This window comes from Pteropus medius, unplaced genomic scaffold (genome assembly GCF_902729225.1).
Source record: "Pteropus medius unplaced genomic scaffold, Ma_sr-lr_union100, whole genome shotgun sequence".
Taxonomy (NCBI): domain Eukaryota; kingdom Metazoa; phylum Chordata; class Mammalia; order Chiroptera; family Pteropodidae; genus Pteropus; species Pteropus medius.
This window is the reverse complement of record NW_024351730.1, coordinates 14503316-14521218: the sequence shown is the minus strand read 5'-3', so window position 1 is coordinate 14521218 and position 17903 is coordinate 14503316. Positions and strand designations below refer to the sequence as shown.

Below are 17903 nucleotides of genomic sequence, written 5' to 3'. Positions count from 1 at the left end.
CTTTCAAAAGAATTGAAGCAATATTAACTAACTGAGACATACATTTTTACCCTAAACTACCTATATTTTTTCACTTTGATCACTTAATAAATGGATCTTATTAAAAATGCAAAATAAATTTTATGGAATCTCTAAAAATTAAATCTATATGTTTTAGAAAATCAAGCTTACATTTACATGGGATCATAAAAATGTCATGTTGGCGAATTCAATAATTATACATATTAACAAATTTTAAGGTCAGTCATAACATTTTCCTTGCCACAATTTTGGACTAAGAGCATGTTCCCATACTTCCACAAAATTCTCCTGATTAGGATTTTGTGTTTTTAAAAGCATTTCAACAGCTCTTTGTAGATACATTTGAACTACTTACTATATAATTACAATATTTTAACCAAAATACTGAAAAAACTGAATACAATTAAAGTATTCCACACTCTATTCCAATTTGAGACAAAAATTGCCTTCTCTGAAAGAGAGAGATTTAGTCCGTGTACAGCCTGCCTTTTAATTGAGTAGCATACGGATTTTATGAGCTAGCACATGAGAGAGGAAAACAGAAAAGAAGGTACCTTTGTTTTTCTTCTTACTGAATCATGATATTAGAAGAAGGATAGTCTACGGCCATGCCACCCTGAACAAGCCCGATCCCCTCTGATCTCGGAAGTTAAGCAGGGTCGGGTCTGGTTAGCACTTGGATGGGAGACCACCTAGGAAGACCAAGTGCTGTAGGCATAAAAACAAACAAAAAATAGCATCCTTATTTACCAAGCTTACATTATCAACTCATGTTAAATGTTCTTTCGAGTCTGTGCTGGAAAGTTGAGCCTAGCTTTTAGGTAAGCTAAAATCAAAACAAGGATGAAAAAACTGACATAAGGCACAAACAGATCAAATCTGGCCCTTCTCAACTCTCCGGGACTGATGTGGCAATGGATAATGAGAAGGTGTCTTCAGGTTGGCCAGTCTCTGAGATCAATGATGGCACACTGGTGTTAATAGTACTCTCTCTGTGCAACTCTTAGTAAAAAACATATAAACCATTTGGGCGGCAGGGGTGGGGGGGGTGGCGGGGGCAGTGGTAAGAGGACGGAGACTTATTCATGCTAAGTTGAAGCTGTGACTCTCATCGAATTTCTTTTTTTTAAATGCTGATTGATGCTTCTTAAATACCACATGCCAGTAATTTATTAGATGAGATATCTGTTTTCAGAAAAGGTTATTATAAATGTATTCCAATAAAGTTGAAGTCTTCATTTTCCAACTAGAATTGTAATTCCATTCATTTATGCAACTCGTTGGAGTCTGCTTAAATCTTTTACACATATTTTAAAATATGGTATCCAATACATCAAAATTATTATGAAGCTCAGTATTATAATACTTAGAAAAAGTGTAATGCACCAAAATTTAAAATATATTCAAGACTAAATTAAAATTCATTTATTAGCAACAGTCTAGCATATTTTCATAATTAAAAATACAATTCTGAACACTAATTCTCCACTGCCTTACTTCAATAATGTTCCCATGAATTTATCTTTGGAGATCACAGGCATTGACATTAGTCCATGGTTCACTTTTTTTACTAAACTACTCTAATTTGGATCAAAATTATTTTTGAGTCAGACATTAAATATTTTTGGAATGATGAGATTTTTCTTACATATAAAACCATTTCATTCTGTAAGAATAAGCATTAAATTCTAAATGACTAGAACAAAAAAAAAAAAATTACTTCCTGAAAATTCTTATCCCTATATTTTTATAATAGTTTATTTAAAAAAAAAAAAAATATGTACCACGAAGTTCAATATGGAATCCACTGTAGAACATTCCCTATCTACAAATTCTGTTCAAAAATATCTGGTAAGAATTTAGAGAAGTAAAGCAATATATGGCAAATCTCTTTTTCTAACAGAAATAATGTTAAAATTGAATGGCATATTCTTAAGCATCTAGAGTCCCTACTCTATATTAAAAAAAAAAAAGTACCCCCAAATAAAAAAGCAGCTCTGTATTCTGCCTTATGAATGTGTATGAGCATAATTTAATCTTTCTAAAGTATCACTCAATTCATTCAAAAAGGTAATATAGCAGTGAAGCACCGAGAAAGCATAGAAAGCAAAGCTCTGTCTAAAGTACTCCCAAGCCAGAAAAACCATGAAGTGAAGAATCAATCCAGGGTCAGAAAGATCCTTAGGATAGAGTTGTGCAAAGCCACTAAGAAGGCATGAAGAAGGAAGCCCAGAGCGCCTCTGAAAATGTAATCACTGTTGGAATCACTACAAAAATACAAATAAATATCTAACATGAAATGGTACAAATTACTGTTGAGGTGTTTTTTTATTTGTTTGATTTATCAAAGTGTAACTCCCAGAATAAAAATTCTGGAATATCAAGATTAAAAGATGTAAAATTCAAAAGTTAATGTCAGTAATCCTTATTAAATTGACACCACTGTGGATAATTTCCCCAAAATGTTTATGTGCATCAATGTATGTGTTTTTGCAAGGACAATGGGAAAAATACATCCCAAAATGCAAATTTTAAAGATCATTATTTTTTTAAGTTAATTTCTCTTAACTTTGAATGAAATTGTACTGAAGGTCAAAAATCTTAAATTGAAGCTAATTTTTCTTACTGTGTGTGCCAGGACTTTCCACTTACTGGAACCAATCTCCACAGTATGTTATATTGCTTTTATTCAAAAGCCAGTTTGATTCAGCACTTTTCATCATTGTTCAAGGCTAGTAGATTTCAAAACTTATCCATTTTAACCAATTATCTCACCGTTTCTTCCCTAACAAAACCATGATGTTATACTTTTTTTTATCTTACATTACCTGGAGCTTTCACCCGCAGAGATTAGAGGTTATTTACAAACAAGTTATACCTGCTACATTTTTCTGTCACCATTCAAATCCCATTTATTAACTAACCTTATTTTTTAGCCTAGGGAGATAGGGAATAACTGCTACTGTCATGGGGTAAACATAAAATCTAGATGATAGAGCCTAGAATATTCATGTATGGAGCCAGGAAAAAAATCCGTCAATCAAAACCACTTTGGAAATAATGTTTTGAATAGTGAACATGATGAATATAAAGATCATCAACAGATGAAGCTTCGTTTATTAAAACCCAGCATCTGTGGCTATGTTGCAAATGCTTTTTTAGCAAGTTCTTTGGTAGATTCTAATTTCCCAGAAATATAGATATATTTATCAAGTTAATTCAATGAATAAAAATTAGTTCAAATATTCTGTATAGAAAGATTTTAATATCTACTACTGCTCATTCAAATGAGCATGTCTGAAGACCTTATCTTTTGTCTTTCTACCTTTTGCAGGTAGAGAGGGATGATTGTGAAATTTCATTAATACTTTCTTGCATCTTACTAGCTTGATCAACGATATAACTTTATAGATAACTGACTCTAGCCATGACACATAGATGCCCTTTATTAACACATATGGTTACTCAGAACTAGGACCTTGGCCTTCCTTGCTTATATTGGTACTTACTCAAAAACTCTGTTTATTTAAGAAAATAGTTTCCCCCCACCCCCCAGGCATAATGTACAGTTTCAACATAATGTGTTTTTTTTTCCCTTTCCCATTCTGGAGAGCACAAAAGATGAACAAATTTTTGGTATTAGCAGTCTGATAAGCTTCACTTCATTAAGAAAAAGTATGTTTCACCAAGTTTCCTAATGTCTTCTAAGCACAATATTTATCATTATGGATTTAAAATTTGACATAAAGCAAACTTTTGTGTAATACTCATTGGTTTTGCTTTTTAAGTACACACATCAGTGATTTTTAATAAGAAAAGGAAGGAGGGAGGATCTGAATTTTAATGTGATTTAGACAAAACATCCTTCATATTCTTACTTTATGTCTCAACATATTTTATAATGTATCCAAGTTTATAATTACTCCGAGTAAAATCTGAATCCAGATAACATGGTCCTTTGCTATGTTTGCCCATTTAGAGTTCTGTGTATAGACGATAGTTTAAGGAAAAAGTTAATTAACACAGCTGTGGCCTACATGGAACATTTTCTAGGCTAAGACAATTCAATTCAGTTCCCCTAGAAATCATTTGACTGGAATTCTTGGCTTTCTCCCAGGCAGTTTCTTAAAAAGGTTACCAGCTTAATTGAATGAAATCAGTGTCTGCAACTATCAACAATTATCTATAGAGCAATACTTGTTATTAGACCGAATAAAATTGAAGTTAAAAACCAACCAAAATTATTTATGGAGCAGTAATTCATAAATTGAACAGTTTGATTGTGTCTGTTAACTATTATGGAAACTTCCTGAAATCTATGTATTTCTTTTTTCATGCAGACACTACACAGATAATCAAGGATACCAAAAAGTTTATCTCAAAATGATTTCCATTTATTTCAAAGAAAGTCAAAATTAACCTGGAACAAAGAAAAAGAATCTATTCTCAATGGATAAATAAACAAAGCCTATTTTATTGACAACCAGGAAGCTCTCTACATTACATTTGCTATTGGTCCGTTTATAGCAAGTTTGTTCCTCCCAATTTCAGTACTTATGTTTTCCTGGCCTTAGAAACTTTTTAAAATTCATTTGAGAAATGAGTACCCACAGTTTTGATGGATACAACTTGAAATGATCAAGTAACATAGTCATAATTATGCTGCACTGTATGCCTCATTAAATGACTAGTAGCATATCACATATCATTTAAGCCTTTTTCTGGCACTTCATGGTAGACAGACACTCCATCCATATGGGAAATAGAAGTATTTATTCTTCCTCCAAAATGAAGGACTAGACTTCGATATAAAAATTTATAAAGCTAAGACATTTCCAGGGTCTTTTTATAGGGTACTATATACAAAGACAACTGCTTTATAATATATATTCAACTACAGCTAACATTAAAAGGATTAAACCCCAATCACCAGGTTCCTCTCCACAGGAATAGCTCGACTTCTTTTAAATGCCAATGTGAAATTAATACATTATTTTTAAAGCCTTCTTTCTGGGAAAATTAAGGGTATCTTTACTACAACCCTCAATTTCTACTAAATAAGAGTTTACTTGTTATAAATCTCATTCTAATTGTTTTCATTTAATAATGGTAATAATGTTATATTTTATATTTAGGAATAAAACAGCATAGAGAAAATTGAGGCTGAAATGTTTTTTATGATAATTTTACATTTGCCTCTAATTTTTTAATGCAGCTATTCATTATCCTCCTAGTGACTAAATAACCAAGACTACATTCAACAATATACAGTAATGTCAAATGTGAAACTTTCACCTTTGTATGAGAATCTAAATTTGTCTAAATATGTAGTCTTAATATATCTGGGTGCTATTTATAAACCTTCTCTTGTACTACCTCTGAGACCCAAGGTGCTGGTAGTTTGTCTGGAAATATTTTAAAAAAACATATAATTTCCTGGTTGAGTTATAGTGGTTCTTAAGAGTGGTGATAGTGCATTGCAGGACAAAAATAATGAACTGGTTCCTCAGTTTTCAAACTAAAGAAGATAAGTCCATGATTCTTGGTGAACAGGTGGCATTGTATAAAGTAGAACAAAATTAGAGAGAAGAGACAGAAATTTTCAACTCCTATTTTCCTTCTCTTTTCTCAACCAAGGTAAATGTTCTTAATATTGAATATGCTATTATTAATATGATAGGAAGAAACTAGGGCCCAAAATAAAGATGATGGGAAGAAACCAAGGAAAGTATTTTAAATAAGTTCAGGATGCTGGACCAGGCAAGAAGCAGTCCAGGTCAGTCAAAGATCTAACAGTGGCGATTACTAATATACTGTTCACAGAATGTGAAAATGAACATTGAAATAATTTTTTCAAGGGAGTAGAGTCTACAAATAACACAGTGGTGAGATTGTTTCTTCCCAGTAAAATTAATACAACTATAAAATAGAATTAGCACTTACAGAAGGAAGGGTAATTCCCAGGACAGGGAAGTCATGCCAAACTAACTTTATCTTCTAATTTTAAAACAGTTACTATTACCAGGCAGAATTCATATACTCAGCATTCCAAATTTCACAAAGGCCTTTATTAAAAAAATAACATGCTTAATACATAAGAAAGAAAAAACTTATTATAATTATGAAGTTATAGATAGCTGAATGACCACACCACATAGATGGCTATGAATGACTATAATTTCCCAGAATCTATGGCACTGCTAAAAAAATAAAAATGATATGATTATTGCATGAGATGACTCTCATAGTCTTGTTTCTTTCAATGTGGAGTAATGTTGAAAGTCAAACCTTCTAACTATGGTTTACTAAGCCTTTCTCTGATCTGTTTTACCTCTTCATCAGTTTCTTCTTTCCCTAACATCTCTATCTCCCATAGACACGTAAGATCTAACCCCATTGAACTCAATTATTTGAAAGAAAAATCTTCTCTTAGCTTTAGACCTTTACACAGGTTTCTTTCTGCCATAAATACTTTATCCTTTCACTTTGCATGGCAAATCTTTTAGACTTAATTTTATTTATTTTTGATGATTACAGTAATGCTGTTTACAAAACAAAAAAGTGACTATTCTCATTAAATCAACATCAAAAATTAGTTTTGAAAAATAAAATGAAAATAAGAATTTAGAGAAAATGAGCCTTCTCTAACTCCTGGGTTCCAGGAAGCAGAGTTCCTCATAATCAAAAACAAAAAGAGCCCCAATTGAGAGGAAGGCCCCACCCCTCAGGAGTCATAGTTAGTTCTGTTGCTTTTAAACTAATTTATCATTTTAACACAAACAATATAGGCTTTCTTTAACCTAAAATTAAAACAAAAGAGACATCATACCACTCTACAGAAATGCCAGAAATGCAAAGATCTTGAGGTACCTCATTATCAGAATCTATACAAGAATTTGCTATGTACATACAATTCATATTTAAAGTCATTTCATAAAAATAACCGACTGTCCCAAATCATCCAAGTTCCATTTTCTCCTTTGATGATTATCAAAGCAATCTCTCTTTTAAGATTCTTGTCTATTGCTTGAACGTAGAAACTGCTTAGTAAAATTCTCTAGCTCACTTTCAAGTTCCTCCAATGGATCTATTTCTTTGGAAAATCTAGGAATTTCTTTTTCTGGATGTCTTTGTGTATTATCAATTTGTTGGCACATGCAAGCAAAAGTGATTGCCATTTCTTGCAGTACTTGATGGTTTCAGTTTGCATTCATGGAGCTAACAATCACTTGCAATTTTTCAGTTACATAGCTCATAAACTGTTGTTTAAAGGCTCTCTCCTTGTCAAGTGTGGTCCAGGTCAGCCTTTCATAAAGATTCAAAGCTCTGCACATACATAATGAAACAGATTTGAGTTTCCAGCCTACAGTTTTTTCTAAATCACTGCTCCAACATCAATGATGCTTATGGATGTTCTAGATGTAAAAGAAGCTAATCTCGTTATTAAGGTAATTATGAATTCTATCTGTGAGGCATTATCTAGTGTTGTAGGATCCGTAGGAACAATAAAGATCTGGAGAGCTGAAAAATAGGCTCTGATAATCCTAGAAGCATCTCTGAGCATTTGTGGGGCCTAGGAAATGGCCAAGGGAAGACTAGCCCAGGGAAAACCGAAATACAATAACCTCTCAAAAATCTGAAACTAACTTGTGGTAATTTAGGTCATAGCTGAGATCAAATTTCTTGCAAGGAATTAATATATGTAGTTCATTCTGTATACTAGCTGGAAATAATGACTTGAAAATTTCAATAATTTCTTGCTGGCATTGAAGAATTGAAGTGTTGACTTTATTGGTGCACTGATCAGCCAAATTTCTTCCCATACCATCTTATTTGTGCTTATTTAACTCTTTTTAATATATGTTCAATACATTTGGAATTGGATGAAACTGAGAACAAAATTCATCAATCAAAACAGAGAGTCGACAAATTTCATCTGTCATTGCACATGAAACCTTGTTCGCCACCTCCTCCATAACCTCCTTGATTTTATCTTAACTTCTAATGTTAAAAAGTTCATCTGGTTTCAGATAAAATCCAGTCTGTCAATTTGATTTCCTAGTCTCCCACTGAACAATCTCTTTTCTCTGCTGTTGCCACCTTTCAGAATTCAATTTAGTTGTTACTTCTTTTCAAAGATGATGCTCTCCTTGACCTCCCTGGCTGGTTCCAATGTCCTTCTAAATACTACATTGAAACATTGTATCATGCTTTGTATCACACTTTGGTGTGATTGTTTAATCTTTTCTCTCTTTTACAGCACTGTGCTTGTAAACCAGCTCTTGAAAAAATAAACATCCATGATTTGTAACATTTGTCAATTTTTATGGCAAACATTCTCTAACACACACACACACACACACACACACACACACACATGGGCCAATTTCAAAATATCAATTATTTAAATCCTTAAAAACATCTTGGTAAATTGATATTTTTCTCTTAATATAGAAGAAATTAGATTCAGTTGCACACAATTACAAAGGTCCTAAACAAGTTTCTTTAATTCAAGTCATAGTTAAATGTGTATGTGTTGAGATATATTCTATTCAAGACACTCTGCTAAGCACTTTTTACTTACCCTATTTAATTCTCACGACCACCCTGAAATACATATTTATGGATGAAAAACATGAGACTCAGTGATATTAAATAACTTTTCTAAAATCAGAAAGACAGTAAATGTCAAAAAATAAAAGTCAAAACCACATTGTCTACACCAAAGCCTTTTTTCTTACCCTTATACTCTACTTCTGACATAAAACTATACTACACTATACTGTCTCCAGTCATTTCATTATTTATTAACAGGTAAATCAAAGCAATGCTCAGGGAAAAGGACAGACAGATATGTACACTTTCAGTTCTTCCTGTGTACGGCCATACCGCCCTGAATGTGCCCGATCTCATCTGTTTTTTCCTATAACGGCTTTGGTAGGAGTTACTAAAATTTATACAGTTCTTTCGGGTCCTTTATTCTCCCTCTCATCCATATAGTATAAAACAACCTAACCATTATTAAGTTCCAAATACTCTTCAAGTGTTTTTTTGTCTTTATAGGTTAATATTTGATGAAACTATCTTCAAATATCTGAATCATTCTGAGCTCTTCTGACTCTAACTTCATGCGGTATTACTATCTAGTATGTCTATCATATATTTTGACATTTAATCATACATGTCTCATAAACATCGATAAAATTTGAAGTTCCCTGACTGTAAGAAACATTTTTATACTTTTTTAGGAATCCCTGAAGCCTCTGGCACAGTATTAGATACCAATTACTTATTCAAATTTTCCTAAATTGAATCATAAAATGATTTTTGAAATTGTAGAAAAGAAGAAATCTAATATGTCACTAGCATATATCTTGGTAACCTATTTGAGTCTGCATTGATTTACATCACTTTATAATAGAATCTCATAGATTTCTAATGAAAGTATTATTGAATAAAAATATGTTCAAAGAAAAAGGAAGACAAAGTACAAGAGAAAGATGCAAAAGCCAACATTGCCATTTTCCTCCTTTCTCTCATCATATAAGTGAAAGACAAGGACTAAGCTGCAGCTCAGTGAGACTTCATGCAATACAAACACTGCAAGGATAAACTGCAAAGACTCTAGGCAGTGAGAAAAATTGCTTTGCTTAGTTCCTGAAATTAAGAAAGAAGCCGGACCAATTCTGAATAGTGATGGTCTTCTATTAAAATGTTGTGTCATTTGTCTTGATTTTAAAAATAATTAAAATAACGATAATGAGAAGATGCTGGTGAAATATTTTATTGGAATTAATCCTAAGTTAGTTGTGAGATAAGTTCAACTGATGGAGAAGTGTGCCTGAAGTGATATTAAGAGCTAATGAAGCAAATATTGGAATGCTTTAAAATCTTGGAGAGAAAGGCCAAATTAGTATCTTCTTACCTTACATATGGGATTTAAGAAAGCAAAGTATATGAGGACTATTTTTATTGCACTTGCAATATACAGTATTATCTAATTATAATTCCTATAAATGAGTTACTTTATTTTAACAATATGTACAAATAATATGTAATTACTGCTGAAATATAGACATATTGATGTTATAGTTTTAGAAGCTACAAAGGATGGGTATGAACAGTATCCTAGGTTTATTCATTCAACAGTTAGACAACATCTCAGTAGTGTCAATGACAATTAAATCAACAACATTGAGTGAGCTCTTACTATGTGCCTGATATAAAACTAAGCACTTTACATGTATTATGTTATTTAACATAACAGAACAATCAGGAGGCAGGTACTATTTGTACTGACCTTCAACAAGGAAGGAAGGAAATCAGAGAAATAAAGAAACATCCCCAAGGTCACATATCCCAGAAGAGTGGATCAAAACTTTGACCCTAAGGCCCCACGAACCACCTTATGATGATGTAACATATGCCACAAGCTTATGCAGTCCAGAGGTTGCTGGTGGGTCCTATATATTTCAAGAGTTCTATGTAGAGAGGCATCTGGTACAGATGGAAAAGTAAACATGAGTACTCAAACCATGGTGGCCTGTAGAGCAGCACGTCCTCCTTTCAGGGATACCCTGCTGTTGTAAGGAGGCCTTTTTTTTTTTTCACTGGAACCCAGACTACAACCATTTACAAAGGGATGTGGACCGTGAGTCCATTCAGTGCTAACAAGCAAGATTCCTTTAGATTCCGAGTATTTAGTCTTGGTGGGGTAGAAATGCTAAAATCCAGGCTAAGGTTTATAAAAACGTATTAGTCATGGTGGAAATAGGGAGATGGTAGCTAAAACTAAGACCTTGGTGCACCATAACCCATACCTGCTCACCTCTTCTCTCAGACAAAAATAGGCAGTTGAGACCACTTTTCTCTCACAAACTGCACTTTTCTCTCACAAACTGCTGCGCCTTCTGCCCAGAAGTTCATGTGCACACATGCACACACACACGCATACACTTCTACCTCCATCAAGCAAAATGGATCCAAAAATACTTTGTAGTGAAATAATCTTTAATAAGCTCATGTAAACTGACTACAGAACACTAGTGATAACATAGTAATATTAGCATGTTTTATTTTTTACTTCAAGACTGTTAACAATCATTTTTACCAAAATACTTCAGTAGTGGGGCTTTTAGTTGAATTTTAATACTTATCTCCATCTTTTTTAAATGGCACTTACAATATACATTTAAAGTGTTCTTGAGCTACCCTTGTTAACATATCTAACACCATGTTCAAAGAACCCTGATTTTTTGTAATACATATCTGGTCTAAGAACTTAAACAAATAGACTCATTGGCCCTCATGATATAAATTTGCTACCAGAGGATTATAATGATTTTTAAAACAACAATAATAAATAGCACTAATTAGAAACCATAAAAAAAAAAATAGAACTATTGTTTTAAATAGCTGTCTTTTGTCTCACTCCAAAATTTGGAAGCAGATGAATTTTTTTATTTCATCCAACAGAGTTAAAAATTGGACCAAGATCAGTTTCTTGACATTGTGATCTATCACAGACTATAACGATATTATTCACAGGAAGGCAAATGTGTTGGGAATAGACTTGGGAATATGGATCTAATAGAAATACCTCATTTCGATCCTGAGGAATTCAAGATATTAGAAGGTAAAGTAAAAGTATTGAATATATTTTGCAATAAAACTGACTCTAAGAACTATTGGCAAGATTTGTCATTGGCTTTGTGGAATGTACAGTAAGACTTTTTCAGTATGCTTTTGTGTTCAGCTGGGAAATATTGCATTATAATTTTCATATTTCAATTTATCTTAAAATTTGCTTTTGTGTGTATATGTGTATGTGCATGTTGTAAAAAACTTCAAGCATAAGAAATAAGAAAGAGAATCACAAATGTTACAATTTTCAGTAGAAAAAATATTAAATTCTGTTTTTCAGAGGTGCAGATTATTTTTCTATAAATACAAATGACAGGATAAAGGACTACAGATAGTCAAAACCACTACAAATTTAACTAGGATTACATGTTAAAAATGTGATTCTATCCTGGATGTTCTCGATCATCTTTGGAGTTTATTAACTTGTTTCGTTTCTAGATTATACTTCATGGGAGGTAAAAATTAACATAAAGTGAATCATTGGCAAAGTAAAACTGTGCTTCCTGTGTTGGATTTTGTGTTCATTAACTCACAATACTTATTCCCACAAAACAAACAAAAGATCATCTTGAAAGATATAAATGACATTTCTGAATTGTCATGTCCTTTTACTGCTCATTCTGAGGGAAAAAAAAAAAATGTTGGTAATTATTGGTACCAGCTCTTGGAACTTTTGTAAATCTACTCAGATTTGCAAAAAAAAAAAAAAGATCATCTCTGATTTATTTTTAAACTCTTTATCAGCTTAATACAAAAAAGTGCTGCTATAATTTAAAACAATATGCAAATACCCACAAGCAAGGAAAGAAATAAGGCATGTTTTGAGATTAATGGTATAAAAGGTAAAGAATAATTAAAAGGATGATTGCATTATAGACATATAAATGATATTCATTTTGTCTCAGAATTTTCTGTCACAGAGAATGACTATTTGACTGAAAAATGCAGAAGCAAAACTGGTTAGAATGAAAAGTGAAATTACAGATAAGAAAGTGTTTTTGAGAAACAGTTGCTGGAAAAGCATTTCCATTTCCTGGACCATTTGACTAAGGACCTGATTTTTTGAGAGGACTTGAAAAATAGATTCAACAACTGCAGTAATCTTTAAAGGAACTAAAGGATTGGAGAGAGGCCAGAAGACTGTAAGCAGACAGACAAATGCATTTTCAGTTTACAAAAGAAGAAAACAGCAAATTCTTCAAAATATTGGCAGAAGAGTTTTACATTATTCTTTACAAAGCTTCCATAACAACTTATTAGGACTTGATTTGTATGATGCTAGAAAACGATTTATTGTTTACCAGGGGCTACCCTGGCTACGCTAACCATGAGTTATCTGAAACAAAAATGACACATAGTGTAGTACAATGGTTAACAATATGTGCTCTATGTTCAACCTCCTAGGACTAGTTCACCACTTGTAGTTCACCACTAGTTCACCTCCCGTAACTGGAAGAAAAAAAATGCACAATGATGTTGAGAAGCGGTTAAAATAAAAATAACTAAAAGTAGAAAGATTTCCTTTTCTTAAACATTAATATTGATAACTCTACTTGATTGCTTTATATATCACTTTGATCCAAATAATGTTTACACTTAGAATTAAGCAAAGGTAATAAAATCGGAGGTTTAATTTTAGAAAAATAATCAGGATCACAGAATCATAGGGATTTAGAACTGCAAAAGTCTTTGGAGATCATCTAGTTCAGTCCTGACAGTGTTAGAATTAACTAAATTATACGTAAAATTGTAAAGCATTTGAAGCTTTAATTATAAAGTATATAATAATTCTAGAAATAAACAGAAATGTATAAATTTATAGAAAGGCTGACTATATACTAAATCACAAATAGATACACAAATGAGTGAAACTGAACATATCAACAAAATTGTATATATGTCACAAACTAATCTCCTTGGCTCTGTCGGCTCTCACTGCTGTGACCCAGGCAGGATGCTTTAATGAACGCCCAAGGGGACACTGCAGCGCAATGTATTTCCTGCCTGTTTAGAAATCAAACAATAGTCCTCCTTGGAGGTAAGTCTGTCTCAAATATTTTCTTCTCTTTTTTTCCCAGCAAGGACTATGTTCACCACTACAGTAAGAGAATACTGGTTACGTGCCTCCAATAATACTACATTGAGTTAACACCCTAGGGGTTTGAGGCAGTCAAGGAGGCTGATAATGAATGTCCTATTCATAGCACAAACATAAAAGTAAATTACCAAATAATAAATGATGAATCTTTAGAATTTGGAATAGCTGGCTTAAAAAAAAAAAAAAGTCTTATGCATGAGTCAGAATTATTAACATTGCTGTGTCTGCAAATTTCTGGCAGGTTAATTTTTGATAGCTGGGGAAGAGCAAAGCTTCCAACCAATTTTCTAAATCATCTCTAGGCAAACATCCAGGGGCAATCACCTGTAGAATCCTGCCTAAAGGCTCAGGTATGTTTTGAAAAAGCAGTCAGATTCCTGAATGATTTACAAGGTTAACTGTCAGAATTTCTCATATAACTAGCATAGACTGAGAATGAATAACTAAAAAAAAAAAAGCATGACACACTTTAACCTCAGTGTCCTCACTGAACTCAGAGGGGAACAGCATCAAACATCAGTTTACCCTGGCTATTCAAATTTCTAGACTATTATTTATTCAAGGTGCTCCTAGTATGAGGTCATTATAAATAAAAATGAAATAGAAGGCTCAATAGTGAGCAGAAGAGAGTATGGGTTATTTCGATGTAAATATATTTCTTTTTGCTTTTAATAAGCATAGAAGAATATCATTATGCACTGGGTGGTATAATCTCAAGTTTTGAAATGAGCTATCAGGCCCTTCAAAAAATGTTTAATTAATTTGAGTCAAATGAAATACAAATAAAAAATGATCCAAAATACAACAATATGAACAAGTGAACTATTAACTTCATTTGATGATATACTGTTGCTTCTAAATAAATAACAGATCAATTTGGAAAATTAATGAGACATCCACATCTGAAATATAATTATAAGTATGGCTCTTAGAAAGAATATTAATTCATTTTCATTAAAAAAATAAATGAATTTTTTGACAGTGAATTTTGACTTTTAAAATATTTCAATCACATGTTTATTTTTCAAATCTTTTGACAAAATATTGTAGTGTTAATCTTAATCGTACAATATTGGTAAATATTATATTGACTTACAAATAATTTACTTCATATTATCCTTTATAGTATTTTAAAAGAGGTTACATGTATTTTATATATATGATAGTTATATTGGACTTACAGCATACCTGGTATTGTTCTAAGCATTTTAAAAATAGGTAATTTAATCTTTACGAAAATCTTAGAAAGAGAAAATGTCTATAAGAGAAAAATAAAGTATGCCTGCTGAGAACCACAATGACTTTTAAACTTTAAAAGAAAGATTTATCCTAGAGCTGATAGTGTAAATGTCTAAGGTTAAAAGAATTAAAAGCTAGGATTATGTTTACAGTGATTTTAGGCCTTTGATGAAAACCTTTAACTGATTGCCTGTACTAGATAGTGACAGATTAGAGTTGCATTACTCTTAGAATAGTTTATAGAAAAACTATTTTCAAGCCAAATCATGTTTATTCCTTGCTACTTTTCATCCTTCTACAAGGAACAATAGGGCACTGGAGATGGCTCCAAGACCTTTGACACTCCTTCCAATGACATATAAGGTATATTTCTCTTCCCCTTGAATCTGGGAGGGCTTGTGAACACTTCAGCTAATAGCATGTGGCAGATGTGATGCTAGGTGCCTTCTGAAGCAAGGTCATAAAATGTCATACAGTTTCCCCTTGGTCACTTGGAACACTCAATCTCTGAATGTCCCTGCTCCAAACATAGCTCTCATGCTGAGAGAAGTCCACATGGAGGTCATGTATAGGTTCTCTAGTCAAAAGTCTAGCGGGACACAACCTTCAAGTCATCACAGCCAAGAAACCAGACACCTGAGTGAAGGAGCCTCCAGATGACCCAGACCTCAGACATGAGACATCCCCAGGCTTTGAAATCGTCCCCACTGAGGCCCTAGAAAACTGTGGAGGAGAGTCGGGCCACTGCTTCTGTGCCCTATGAGAATTTTGTCCACATAATTTGTGAGCATAATAAAATGTTTGTTGTTTTACACCATTGGATTTGAGATAGTTTGCTATGTAGCAATAGATAAATTGACCATTACCCTAATTAGATGAGCTAAGTCCATTTCCATAATAGTAACAATAGTAGTATCTGCAATAAAACAATAATTGTAATAATCTCTTGCTCCAGACACAATGTTAACACTTCACATTTATAATTTTATTTAACTGCTCCTCATAGACCTATAAAACAAATATAACAAATATTCCTATTTTTGTAGATGAGGAAACGAGTCCATGAGAGTATAAGTACTCTCTCAAAGACATAGAACCAAATTACCAAAACCAGTATTTCCCTGCAGTTATTTGGGAGAACTCAGTTATTGGTAATGCACTGCTCATTTGGGAGGAAAAATAGCCCAGTTCCATGCATAAAATTGCATGTTTAAAATCTATTAATGTAAAGAAAAATAATGTACAATCCTATAGCTATTTTGCAACAACAAAAATATATTTTGTAAGTATCGCTAAACTATTTTATTCTTGGAAATATTAAAGTAGTTCAAATCTGAATAATCTGCTATTTTTAGAATGCAAGAGGAAAAGTATCTCGGGCAGTAAAATTTAATAGTATAAAATTGTAAAGACTCTTTAAAGCCCACCAGATCAGACCCTCACTGTCCATCGTCATATAAATAGTAGTCCCAAAATTTCAGAATAGATTAATCGCTGCTGTGGCTAATCTTTTTCCACTTCAAGGAGTGACTAATCCACAGTTCTCAGTTACATATAGGGCATGAAGATGGAATGTACACTCTGCATAAGGCCTTATAGAAGAGAAACAATAGAAGAAGACACCAATTGCAAAGCACATATTAGTCCCAAAAGTGAAATAATTTACAAATTAATGCAGATCACCATATCATAAGACTCCATAGAGCCTTGAGACTTCCCATTGCTCTAATTTAGAGTAATTATAAAGAAAATGAGAATTTAAAAAAGCAACCACAGTAACATTTATTGTATTCCAGGGTAAAGTATCATTTAGTATCCCCCTTAACCTTCATACAAATACCATGGGTAAGATACTCTTTTGTCCATTTTATAGAAACTGAAAATCAGAGAAGTAGCCAATCACATATGTAAACAATGACAGTAATTACTAGTTGCACATAAAATCCATTCTCCTCTTTTTTTCTTTATTTTATAAAGAGACAATGCACACAATTAAAATTGGTAATTTTCCCAACTTCCCTTTCAGCTAGGTATGGTCATGTTATAATGTTCATTCTAATGATATATTTAAGTGTTGTATGAAATTTCCTGGGAGTCTGTTGATTCAACTGGAAAATGCATTCCTTTTGCCCTCCTTGCTTTGCTTCCTTCCTTTCTGCAAAATGGAATGTGGATGAGATAGCTATAGCTCCAGAAGCTTTCCTGTAACATGAGGTGATGCTGAAAATGAAAACCAGAGTTAAAATATTGAAGGAGACAGGAGCGTTGGCCTCTGAACATCACAAAGACAACATAGAGCATGCATTGCCTAAAGATAAACTTCTTTTCTGAGAGAGAGAAATCTCTACACTGTTTAAGCCCCGAATATGTGGGTTTTCTGATAAATTCTGTTAGACACAGCTAATCCTTCCTAATGTAGGAAAAATGTTGCCAAACAAAATGTTGAAAGCTCCTAAAAAAAAAGAAAATCAATTTATACCTAATAGTATACTTCACTGTAATTTCTATTTCATCCTGCGAAGGACGCATACTTCATTTCAAAACTGAATGTACACATTTAAAGATAGACACTGAAAACTATAATTGTCTAAACTGCATATTCTGTTTGGATCATATTGCAAGCAGGAAGGTGAGATAGGGAAGGGAGCTTAGCAAGGAAAAGATAGCTTAAGAAAGAATCAGAAATGCTAGTTAGTTGACTCTAAGCTTCATGCTGTGCATGTAGAATACAACCAACCAAGAAATTCTACCTATTATTTACGCAGCGACAGATAAGAGAAAATGAGGTGTAGCTCGATAAACAAACTCTCTCTTAAAGCAGATTTCAACACTATTCAGCCCTTCTTTTCAGTCTAGAAGCCTGCATAGCTGGAACTGTAAAATAAATTCCAGCACTCAGAAC

The 17903-nt window shown here is 32.9% G+C and overlaps 1 protein-coding gene and 2 pseudogenes across 10 annotated transcripts in view; 1 reads left to right on the top strand and 2 right to left on the bottom strand.

The window, feature by feature from the left end:
• The window catches only part of ADGRL3 (adhesion G protein-coupled receptor L3), a 726915-nt gene that overhangs the window by 664062 nt on the left and 44950 nt on the right, over window positions 1-17903 (bottom strand). The gene's annotated exons all lie outside the window — the stretch shown is intronic.
• LOC120588389 (uncharacterized) lies at window positions 620-738 on the top strand (annotated as a pseudogene).
• On the bottom strand, window positions 4852-16451 carry LOC120588134 (mitofusin-1-like; annotated as a pseudogene).